At 41.6% G+C, this 12,818-nt stretch overlaps 1 protein-coding gene and 1 non-coding gene across 2 annotated transcripts in view; one reads left to right on the forward strand and one right to left on the reverse strand.

Annotated features, from left to right (window-relative positions):
- HHAT (hedgehog acyltransferase) overlaps nucleotides 1–12,818 on the forward strand; it is a 333,533-nt gene that overhangs the window by 44,347 nt on the left and 276,368 nt on the right. The window lies entirely within an intron of this gene.
- On the reverse strand, nucleotides 4,921–5,038 carry LOC116624962. Its single transcript, XR_004297979.1, has one exon. It is a non-coding gene; the product is annotated as a U5 spliceosomal RNA (small nuclear RNA).

The following is a 12,818-nucleotide window of genomic DNA, read 5'->3' on the forward strand; positions in this document are numbered from 1 at the left end:
GCAGGAACCAGCGGCTTCCTGGCGCAGGTGTGTGCTGGGAGCCTGTGGGTGGCCAGGGCTGGGGCCTGCCTGGTCCCTTTCCATTTTGGGCCATTCTCTGTCTTGGTGTTTGGTGGTCCCCTTGTCTTTTTTTTTCGTGCTAGTTTTCTGGCTAGTGGTCCCAGTCGATAAAGGAAACTTTTTAGTGCCATGTGCCTTGCTTGACTGTAGTAAATCGGGACAGGGTCTGAATCAAACTGATAACAAATGAAGCTCTATGTTGGGTTGTACTGTCATGAATTTTTTCCCCTTTTATTATTTCTGATTCAAGGTAGTTGGCATAACGGAAGGAGCACAGGTTTGGAGTTGGATGGACTTGAGTTCACAATGCAGTTTACTGCATTTTGGAAAATCCTTTAGCTCCTCCGAGCCTCAGTTTTGTTATCTGGAGCATGGAAAGGGGAGGTTGTGGGGAAAGAGATGCTGGATGGAGAGCACCCAGCCTGTGTGTGCCTGGTGCAGAATGGATGCCCAAAATGTGTTTTTGTGGTGGTGGTGATGTTTTTCCTTGCACGGAAAACATCCTTGTTTCAGAGTTAAGATTTGTTGATTCCCCTTCTCTGGCAAGCAGGTAATGTTCTACAGAGAAACATTTAAATCTAGACGGGGATTGCTACTGAAAGGAGCTCTCAAAAGCCTAATGTCTTACAAAAAATTTTGCACGTAATCCATTCCTCCTCCTTTTCTGAGGACGCTCCTTCCTGCGGCAGATTCTGAAATGGGGGCATCCTCGCAGATAATAAGTTCTTCCAGAAGTAGAATCAGAGGGGAATTTTCAGTGCCTGTCACAAGGGTGAGGAAGAAAAGACAAGATCAGAGGAGGGAAGCTTGATCACCTAAGTCTTTGAATGTGAAAAGAGGTACTTTTCTAAAGTACAGACCCAGTATTTATTTATTTATTTATTTAAAGATTTTATTTATTTGACAGAGAGAGACATAGCGAGAGAGGGAACACAAGCAGGGGGAGTGGGAGAGGGAGAAGCAGGCTTCCTGCGGAGCAGGGAGCCCGATGTGGGGCTCGATCCTAGGACCCTGGGATCATGACCTGAGCTGAAGGCAGGCACCCAATGACTGAGCCACCCAGGCACCCCGAGACCCAGTATTTAGCACTCAAGTTTCGCCTCTACAGATTTTAAGATTCAGCTCATTTTTTTTTAATTCCTCTGTATTTCAATACTTTATTTTGTTTTATATTTTTTAAAGATTTTATTTATTTGACAGAGACCCAGCGAGAGAGGGAACACAAGCAGGGGGGAGTGGGAGTGGGAGAGGGAGAAGCAGGCTTCCCGCTGAGCAGGGAGCCCAGTGCAGGGCTCCATCCCAGGACCCTGGGATCATGACCTGAGCTGAAGGCAGACGCTTAATGACTGAGCCACTCAGGCGCCCCTGTATTTCAATACTTTAAAAAAACAACAAGCTCTGTTTGATTCCCTGAACAAATACTCCTTGAGCACCCACTGTGTGAGAGGCTTCCAGGGGGTGGACTGGGTGCTGGGAGGCCAGGACATTCTGGGCTCAGTCTCTCTCCTCACTGGGTTCTGGATTTGGGGGAAGATGATGATTGGGCCGTGAGGCAGGTGATGCAACCCTCTGGGGGCTGTGCAGAAGCTGGGGGTGCATATGATTTGGATCCACGGTAATTCCAGCTGCGGTCTGGGGGGAAAGGTGGGTGAAGGGCAGAGCATGTATTCAGACCTGGATGAGAGAGAGCGAGAATAGCTTGGCTGGGAGGCTGGGTGTTGGGGGGAGGATGGTACAAGATAGATAGAAGCCGACCACCAAGGCTTTGGGCACCATATGTGGAGTGTGGACTTTATTCAGAAGGCAGCGGACAGTTACTGTGAACGGGTTCAGGCCACTGTCCTTTCTTCTGGGGGCCTCTCTCAGGACCCTTGTGATGTTCCTGCCTGGCCCACCCTGCACCTCCCCTTATCTTACCTCCTTTCCCCCGCCCCCCCCCCCCACAAGGTTTGTGCATCCCTGGGGTTAATGTCTCATAATGTTACTCAGAAGCCATTCATGCTCCCCATTTCTTATAGTATAAAGTGCGGACTCCATAGCTGACATTCAGCCCCATTTGTCCGCTGACCCTCCCTTTTGTCGGCCCCGCAGATCCTTGTGGTCACCCTTTGCTGCAAAGTAACAGGATTGTCTGCCATCCCCTGAAGATGCCTTGATGTTTCCTACCCATGACAGTTCCTGCAGACTGGTGTGCATGCCCCTGTGCTCGGGGAACAGCCCCCAGGGAACCTTCCCTGACTCCTCTCTCCTTGCTCTAACCTCCGGTTGGCATCGATTTCTCTCTCTCCTATGAGTTCCATTCCCAGGACTCTTTCCTGAATCTCTGTTATCTAACAGTTATCTGTTTGAGATGTCAGAGGATCTTTCATCTCTTCCTCCCCCTGCCTGACATTTAGTAGGCGTCCGGTAGTGTTTGTTGGGTTAAGGTGAACAGGCCTATCTCATTGGGGGCTTATTGTAAAGGAACATTGGTCCCTCAGCAACACTGGCTTTGTTGCATGTGTCTAAATTCTGGCAGGTGTAGAGAGTTTAGGTTTTACCTCCTTTTCATTAAGCTGTAGCCCCTCAGAGATGATTCCAGTGTTCTTATTATATCTCTGCCTCCCTCCATCTGATGGGAGCAGATTAATAAGCAGTTTGGCTGTGCATGAGAACTTTCAGCCTGTCCTTATTAACAGAAAATTGGATTTTATGCAGCTTTGCCCCTTCACAGAGGGGCTGCCCAGCAGAGGCAGATTCCTGTGCTCTCTGCCAGCCCCTCAGGCGAAGAGGATGTGGGCTGAAGAATCTCCACGTGGTAGGGCCAAGAAACCCGCAGACTGGTGATGGGAGGAAGGTTTCTGAGCACACGTTGGGCCTGATTCCCTCTGGTTAACATAAAGAACTCCTGCTCTTTACCTGTCAGTACACTCTTACCTAGTCTCATCCCTGCTGGGTTTTCTTCTTGATGTGTAGAGAGAAGGGTGGGTGTTCCCCATGAAAGCTGAGTCAGGTCTCGTGGTGGGGATATAGGTTTTGAGTGAGACGTTTCTCAGCCACAAACCAGGGAGTTTACACGTGACTGTTTGCTTACCCACTGCTTTGTGGCCCAGGCTGCAGGGGTTCAGGGAAGTAACAGGTGTGGTTTCTTTCCCCTGAGAATGCCAGGCTGACCTACAGCTTCAACAGAGATGATGCACCATGTATTTAACAAAGGGGAGAGGCATCAGTCAAGCCAAAGAGAATACCAGTTATATACAACCAGGACAGTTGGCCCTGTTTGTGTGTCCTGCCTGAAAATCGGTCCTGGCATTACATTTAACAAAGTGTTTCCATGTGTGTGACTGTCTCTTGTCCAAGAGTTTCCATGTGCATGAATGTCTCCTGTTAGCATAGCCAAAAATTGCTGGGAGACTCTCTAGCCTTGGAATGACCAGGGAAGGCTCCCTGGACGAGATGGATTTGAGCTGAGCTTTGAACAGAAGGGTCATGTTTTGAACTGACCCACGCCTGTTTGGTGGTTCAACAAAAATCAAATTCTTTGGTTTTATTCTTGGTGGATTCCAGCAGTTGGAGGGAATTAAATGTCTTCCTGTCCCACAACTGTGCTGCCAAGTGGTATGTTATAAGGAAAGAGTCTAGAGCTGAATTGTGCCTTGTGTGCAATACTTATCAGTAGGCAGGTACAAAACTTGCCATCAAACCTGTTCCTGAAAGCTCGAGAAGCCTCTGTTCTCTGTCTTTAGGTACTCCAACCAGCACTTTGCAGGAAGATTTATCTGAGGCTGAGGCAGTCCTACCCTGTGGTTGAGAGCAGACGCTCTGCTAGCCTAATCAGGGATAGTCTTAGGAAGTAAAGGGACACAGAACCAAAGGAGGGCTAGACTTAGGGTGATTATCCCTGAAGCTCTGGGTGCCGGCCCAAGGGACACATGCCTCATCCTTACAAGAGTATTAGAGCCTGAGAAAATCGCCAACCCCCCACATATATTGAACACCACTTTCTTCATTTGTAAATTATTTATTTCTAACATTGCTTATGCTAATAAACTCTCAGGTGCAGCTTTAGATACCAATATTGGAATTATTTGAATTGCAGCCGTCTGGGACTGCATTTCCCATTAGCACGTTCAAATGCTAACTTTCCTTAATTTATACAACATACTTTATATAACTATTCTAACAGGATTCGGAAAGAAGCAGCAGAGATCAGCCCAGGCAGTTTGAACTGTGTCTTGGAGCTGAAATTTGGGGAAAGATGCGGGGAGGAGGGGAAACCCTTCTTTCTCTCAGTACATCCCCTAAAAGTAGTGTCTGTCAGCATTCCTTAAAAGGTTAATCATAACATGACAGGTGATAAGTCTCTGTTAAAAAGAAGTTAGAAGCAGCTTCAGGGTAGGAGTGAGCTCATGGGGCCTGTGGGAGATGTGAAGATGCTGTTCCAGGTGGGTGAGGGCTAGTTAGTTCATCATAATTTTGCTCCCAGGTTTCATGAAAGCAAATCTCAGACCAAGTCTGTCATGCACACAGTCACTTATTAGGCAGGCGGTAGAAACCAGACCTGTGAGCCCAACAAAATCCTTTGGAAACTTGTGCCACTGCCTTGCAAAGAAGTTTCCTTCCAGAGATAGGACCTTACGTAGACAGGGATTCAGGCAACCAGAAATTCTCTAATCCTGTGGGGGTATGCAGGCCCTTAAGATCTAGTTTCAGACATTACCAAAGATATGGTTTCTAACTGGAATCATGCAGACTCAATAGCTTCATCAGTGACTGGGGTTTGTCACTGATTAGAAAAGCTTACAGTAATAAGAGAATAAATACCATATTAAAATGTGTCTTCATTCTCAAAGTTAAATCTTTTTTTGTAACAAATAATGTAGCCTTGCCCAAAAGCAAGGCCTCAAAAAATTGTTCAAAGACTCAGAATTGTTTCTCTCCACGGAAATCTTTAGTAAAAGGCGAAAGATTTATGCGTTTTGAAGAGAAACCGGAGTATGAGAGTAGTTTCCCCAATCTCACTACTCCAGTAACTGCAACTCCTAGTTCAGTGAGGGTGGCTCTTTATCCATGAGTGCTACTCCCTACTTAGTTTGCACAAGAAATTCTGTAAGTAAACTTTTCATAGTTAGAAATGTCCAGTTGGAAGAAATATTCTTTTAAAATTTGAAAAGATTGTACTCTATGCAGGGTACTATGGGTATGCAAATGAGAAGTCTGAGTCATCCACTCTGAGAGTCTTCAAAGACCTTTGTATTCACAGCTGCTTCTGGAGCCACCATTAGGGGGCGAAGCAGAAGGCTGGCTGTCTCTATACCCCGTCCTGGTTCAACCACAGAAATTCCAGTTTTATCCCTTTTGTATATTGGGACTTGGAGTACAGTCCCATTCCTTTCCTTTGCTATCCCCTAACCACCAACACAAGCAAGATACAGAACCACAAAGAACTCCCTCTTGCTGCTTCTTTCTAGACACACCTATCCTGCTCTCCCCATCCCTAACGCATGGAAGCCACTGTTGTGTTCCATCTCATAATTTTGTCATTTGAAGAATGTTGTACAAATGGAATCATATAGTATGTAATCTTTTGAGACTGGCTTTTTTTTGTTTTGTTTTTCTTCCCCACCCAGCATAATGCCCTTGAGATCCATCGAGTTGTGTGTATCAGTAGTTCATTCCTTTTCATTGCAGGGTCCGCGACACAGATGGACCGCAGCTTGTTTAACCATTCCATTGTTGAAGGGCATTTTGGTTGTTCCTAGTTTTTGGCTATTATGAATACATCTGATACGAATATTTGATTACAGGTTTTGTTTGGACACAAGTTTTCATTTCTCAGGGATAAATACCCAGGAGCTTGATTGTTGGATGGTATAAGTGTATGTTTAATTTTACAATGAGCTGTCCAAGCTGTTTTTTTCAGAATGGCTCTACCATTTTACATTCCTATTAGCAATGCATGAGATGCTTAGTTTGTCTGCATACTTGCCCGCATCTGGTATTATCAACACTCAAATTTTAGCTTTTCTCATAGATGTGCAGTGATATCTCCTGGTTTAATGTGCATTTCCCTGACAGTGATGTTGAATATCTTTTCATGCACTTCTTTGTCATCCGTATATTCTCTTTGCTGAAGTACTGTTCATGTCTTTTGCCAGTTTTCTCCCTGGATTGTTTTGTTTTTAGTGTTGAGTTTAGAGAGTTCTTTATATAGTCTAGATACTAGTCTGTTGTCAGATAGGTGATTTGCAAATATTTTTTTTCTGTCAGTAGCTTGCTTTTCATCCTCTTAGGGTCTTTCACAGAAATTCAGTTTATTGATTTTTTTTTTTTTCCTCTTATGGATTATGCTTTTGGTATCATTTCTAAGAATTCTTGGCCTGGTTGTATGGCCCAAAGATTTTCCATTTTTTCCCCAAAAGTTTCATAGTTTTGCATTTTACACCTAAATCCATGATCCATTTTGAGTTAAATTTTTTAAAGATTTTATTTTTAAGTAATCTCTATACCTAATTTGGGGCTCAAACTCACAACCCCAAGATTAAGAGTCACATACTCTACCAACTGAGCTAGCCAGGCACCCGAGTTAATTTTTGTATTACTTACGTAGAGGTTTATTTATTATTTTTTTTGCTATGGATGTCCAGTTGCTATAGCACCATTTATTGAAAAGACTATTCTTCTTCCATTGAATTGTTTTTGTACCTTTGTCAAAAATCAATTGGCCAGACTAGTATGGCTCTATTTCTGGGTTCTCATTTCTGTTCCATTGATCTGTGTAGCTGTCTCTCCACGAATGCCACATTCTCTTGATTACTGGTAAGTCTTAACATCAGGTTATATAATCTTATTAGTTTTATTCTTTTTCAAAATTGTTTTAGCTCGGGGCGCCTGGGTGGCTCAGTCGTTTAGCGTCTGCCTTCGGCTCAGGTCATGACCCCAGGGTCCTGGGATCGAGCTCCACGTCGGGGCTCCCTGCTCAGCGGGAAGCCTGCTTCTCCCTCTCCCACTCCCCCTGCTTGTGTTCCCGCTCTCGCTGTGTCTCTGTCAAATAAATAAATAAAATATTTTTAAAAAATTGTTTTAGCTCCTTTAGTTCCTTTGCTTTTCCATATACATTTTAGAACAAGCTTTTCTGTATCTACAAAACATTTTGCTGGGATTTTGATAGGCATTCTATTAAAATGTTAGATCAATTTGGGGGAAATTGGTGTTTTTACTATGTTGAATCTTCCAGCCCATGAAGGCAGCAGATCTTTCTGTTTACCTCTTTATTTCTTTCATTAGTGTCTTGTAGTTTTTAGCGTACAGATTTCATACATGTTTTGTTAGATTTATACCTATGTATTCTATTTTATTTTTCTTAACACTTAAATTTATTTATTTTAAGCAAACTCTATGCCACGTGTGGGGCTTGAACTCACGACTCCAAGATCAAAACTTGCATGCTGTACTGACTGAGCCAGCTAGGCACTCCTAAGTATTTTATTTTTTGAGCAATTATAAATGGTCTTACAGTTTTAATTTCAATTTCCACATGTTAACTGCTAGTATATAGAAGTATAATTGACTTTTATATTTTGATCTTGTATCTTATGACTTTTCTAAACTCATTTATTACAGGAAGTATTTTTTCTCCCTTTTTTGATAGGTTTGTTGAGATTTTCTACATAGACAACCATGTCATCTGCAAATCAGGACAGTTTTATTTCTTCATTTTCAATCTGTATAACTTGCATTTTCTTATTGTACTGGCTAGGATTCCCAGTATTATGTTGAATAAGAGTGATGAGAGTATACATCCTTGTCTTTTTCTTATTCTTAACCATTCAGACTTCACCATTAAGTTTGATGTTTCTGTATATTTTTTGTAGATGTTCTTTATCAAGTTGAGGATGTTCCTCTCTATTCATAGTTTTTTGAGAGTTTTTATGAATGAGTATTGAGTTTTGTCAGATAATTTTTCCGCATCAATTGATATGATCATGGGATTTTTCTTAATAAAAAAAAGTTAATATGGGATGCCTGGGTGTCTCAGTTGGTTAAGCGTCTGCCTTTAGCTCAGGTCTCATCAGGCTCCTTGCTTGGCGGGGAGCCTGCTTCCCCCTCTGCCGGCTGCTCCCCCTGCTTGTGCTCTCACGCTCCTTCTCTGACAAATAAATAAAATCTTAAAAAAAAAAAAAAGAATATGTTAATACGGTGGGTTACTTTGATTAACTTTTCAATATTAAACCAGCCTTATATCCCTGGGATAAACTCACTTGGTTGTGGTGTATAATGTATTTTTCATATTGCTGGAGTCCATTTGTTAATATTCTGTGGAGAATTTTGGTGATTATGTTCATGAGGGATATTGGACTCTAGTTCTCTCTTTCTCTCTCCCTCCCCCCCTCTCTTTTTTTGGTACTGTCTGATTTTGAGCGGTTATATGTAGTCTTGTACTTTTAACTTCAGATTTCATGTGTTCATTGCTAGACTTATAAAATGAGTGTTTCCCTCTTAGAACATCTTCAGGTGTCTAATAAAATTCTTCAGTGAACTACTTGGGACTGGAGATTTCCTTTAAGGGCTTTTTAAGCTATGAATTTAATTTTTTGGTGGTTAAAATGATGTATTTTGTATTGGGTGAGTTCTGGTAGTTTGTGCTTTCCAAGGAATTAGTCCATTTTATCTAAGTTGTCAAATTTATATAGATAGAGTTGTTCATAGTATCCCTTATTAGCCTCAGTATCTGTGGAGCTTGATGATATCCTGTTTCATTCCTGTTATCCTTAATTTGGGTTGTCTTCTCTTTTATTCTTTTTTTTTTTTTTTTAAGATTTTATTTATTTGACAGAGACAGAGCACAAGCAGGAGGAAGTGGCAGGCGGAGGGAAAAGCAGGCTTCCCGCTGAGCAGGGAGCCTGATGTGGGACTCGATCCCAGGATCCTGGGACCATGACCTGAGTCGAAGGCAGATGCTTAACCGACTGAGCCACCCAGGCACCCTTCTCTTTTATTCTTTGTCCATTTGCTAGAGATTTGTGAACGTGATTTTTACAAAGAACCAGCTTTTCGTTCCACTGATTTTTCTCTATTCTGTTTTCTGTTTCATTGATTTCTTATCTATATTTCCTTCTTCGTACTTGTTCTGAGTTTATTTTGCTCATTTTCTAGTTTCTTGAGGTGGTAGCTTAGAGTTTTGAGACTTTGACTCTTTCTAATATACATATGTAGTGTTATAAATATTTTTCCAGCACTGCATTAGTTGCATCCTACATATTTTGATAAATCGTACTTTCATTTTTATTCAGTTCTATTTTTTTATTTCCCTCAAGACTTCCCCTCTGACTCATGGGTTATTTAGAAGTATGTTGCTTAATTTCTAAGTGTTTGGAGATTTTCCTGTTATCTTTCTGGTACTGATTTCTAGTTTGATGCCATTGTGGTCAGAGAATACACTCTGTATGATGAAATTCTTTTAAATTTGTTGATTTGTTTTATGGCTCAGGATGAAGTCTATCTTAGTGAATGTTCCATGGGTACTTAAAAAGAATGTGTGTTCTGATGCTGTTGGATGGAATGTCCTATAAATGTTGATTAGATCTTGTTGGTTGGTGGTAAGTTTTCCTGTATCCTCGATTTTCTGTCTAGCAGTTTTATCAACTGTTGAGAGAGAGGGGTGTTGAAGTCTTAACTGTAATTGTAGATTTGTCTGTTTCTCCTTTTCTGTCAGTTCTTCATGGATATTTCATTTTTTTAAAAAAGATTTTATTTATTTATTTGACAGAGAGAGACACAGTGAGAGTGGGAACATAAGCAGGGGGAGTAGGGGAGGGAGAAGCAGGCTTCCCGTGGAGCAGGGAGCCCGATGCGGGGCTCGATCCCAGGACCCTGGGATCATGACCTGAACCAAAGGCAGACGCTTAACGACTGAGCCACCCAGGCGCCCCTCTTCATGGATATTTCAGCTCTGTTTTTTGGTACATACACCAAGGGTTGCTACATTTTCTTGTTGGATTGACCCTTTTATCATAATTTAATGATCTTCGTGATTTTCTTTCACCGAAGTCCACTTGATCTGATATTAATTTAGTGACTGCTGCTTTCTTTTGTATGGTGTATCCTTTTCTATCCTTATATTTGTGTTATATTTGAAGTGAATTTTTTGCAGGCAGCATAGATTTGGATCAGTTCCTAAAAATTCATTCTCCCATTTTCTTTTAATTGGTATATTTAATTTGATTGGGTTCATTCAACTCCGTAGGTTTATGCCTTTTGCCAAATTTGTGAAATTTGTAGCCATTATTTCTTTGAATTTTTTTTCAGCCCCACATTTTTTCCCCTTTCCTTCTAGGATTCCAGTGACATGAACGTTATATTTTTTATAATTGTACCTCAGATCCCTGAGGCTCTGTTTATTTTCTCAGCCTCTTTGTTATTCAGACTGTGTAATTTCTATTGACCTATCTTTATGTTCAATGATTCTTTCCTGTATCCTCTGCCTCCACTGTGAAACCCATCTGTGAGTTATTTTATTTTGTTCATGTCATTCCTCAAATCCTGAGTTTCCTAGCCAGGCTGCTTTCTTCTTTCCATCTTTCAGAGTCTTTTAAATTTGTTTTATAATTACATCCAGGGTTTTTAGCCATTCTTCATGGGAGGGTTGGGGGGAAATGAGTTTATTATAGAAAGATATGATAAAAGGTACACGTGAACATCCAGATGGAAGAAGTGCATAGGCAAGGCCTGTGGGAAGAGGTGTGGGGCTTCTATGCCTTTTCCAGGAGCACCCCTCTCCCAGCACTGCCATGAGTTCACCAACCTAGAAGTTCTGTGAAACTGGTACTTTTGGGAATTTTTAAAAAAATTTTAATATGTTAGTCACCATACATTACATCATTAGTTTTTGATGTAGTGTTCCATGATTCATTGTTTGCGTATAACACCTAGTGCTCCATGCAGTACATGCCCTCCTTAATACCCATCACCGGGCTAACCCATCCCCCCCACCCTCCACTTTTGGGATTTTTATAGAGGCTTCCTTACATAGGCATGATCATTCAGTTGATTTCCAGCCTGTCTCCCCTCTCTGGAGAATGGGGGGTGGGGTGGAAAATTCCAAGCTTCTAATCCTGGCTTGGTCTTTCTGGTGAGCAGCCCTCCTCCAGGAACCCACCAAGAGTCACCTTATTACAACAAAAGATGCTCCTCTCACCCAGACAATTCCAAGGGAATTAGGAGCCCTGTGTCAGGATCCAGGGTCAAAGACCAAGTATTAGAACAAAAAATTCTCCCAATGCTCTTATCACAAGAAATTATAAGGGTTTTAGGAGCTCTGTGCAGGCACTGGGGGCAGAGACCAATATATGTATTTTCTGTTTCACAGGGAGGTCTCTCTTTGAGAGCTTGGGCAGCTGATGGGCAAAGGGGACAGATGGAAAAGGTGTGTGGGAGAACCCTTCACATACTCTGCCCACTTTCCTGGTCTTTCAGTGTGTAAAATTCAAGAAGAAAAATGATATCTGGGGTTATGAAGACTTCCCCTCCTGTCCCCCTGGATAGATGACAAAAATGTTTTTCTTTTTTCTCTCTTTTATCGCTCAAATCTTTCTTAATTGGCCTTCTGCCTTGGGGACCTTTAACATTTGGGGATTCTACCTGGAGTTCCAGTTTGCTCATGTTTGCCCACTGTAGAGATGTTGTGGATTAACTAGTTTCCTTGAATATGTGCAGACTTCCTAAGCAGAAAGCAAATCCTCTGTGCGGGAGGGCCATGTTAGGGGCCAAGGCTTCCAAAGTGTGGAGGACCATTTTTTTTTTCCATGTTTACTGTGACTCACTTTGTCTTTTTGGTATTCGAGAGAAGCGACACTAATGGGATGCAGGATTTATTAGCAGAGTTTGTAGCTGGGAAATCTTATGTAAATAATTTGCTATCTAGCCATCCTGTTCTATTACTTTGTTTGGTCATGATCCCTAACTTATTTATCAGCCTTATAACTTGTTTACAACTCATTTCTCCATATATCTTCTAGAAAATATAGTTTTTCCAGTTTGAGAGGTGTGGGGAAAAGAATATAGTTTTTGTGCCTTTGACTTTATACTAGAATGTAATATTTCTTTTTAAAAATTTGATTCTCTTTGTTAGCTTCAGGAAGAAAAGGAGAAATAAAGAGTAGACAAGGCAGGGAGACAGAATCTATACATGTTTGATCAAGTATATGCATAAGTCTTGAATAATCTGGAGCAACTTCTAGGAAGTAGGTAGGTAGAGGATTAGCCAGAGAATGTTACTGAATTTAGGTTGTTAGTTGGGTTGAGGAGATTCAAAGAATTTAGGTCTTCTTGATTTAATTAAGTCATCTTGAGAGAATCTCTCTTCTTCTGTAGAACACCTCCTTGCTCCCATCATACCCTGGATGGATTTATAAGGCTTAGATCATGAGGGCCAGTTAAGTGACTAGGAATGATATAGTGTAGAATAATTGTAGTTTGTGCTGGCCCTGTTGATGGCATCCCCACCCTTGTGAGCATCTTCTTTACCTGTGCAGGATGGCAAAAAAATTTAAGCAGAGACTTTATTATTTATAGAAAAAAAAGTTTTGTTAATGAAAACATTTTATCATTTTATTTTATTTTTTTGTAGGCTTCACACCCAACATGGGGCTTAAACTCACAACTCTGAGATCAAGAGTCGGCTGCTCTACCTACTAAGCCAGCCGGGCACCCCAAAACATTTTATCTTTAAGGAAATGTTGGTTGGGGGACGAGTGTTGTCTCTGGAAATTGTGAGCAGT

The sequence above is a fragment of the Phoca vitulina genome, unplaced genomic scaffold (genome assembly GCF_004348235.1).
Source record: "Phoca vitulina isolate PV1807 unplaced genomic scaffold, GSC_HSeal_1.0 scaffold71, whole genome shotgun sequence".
NCBI classification, from domain to species: domain Eukaryota; kingdom Metazoa; phylum Chordata; class Mammalia; order Carnivora; family Phocidae; genus Phoca; species Phoca vitulina.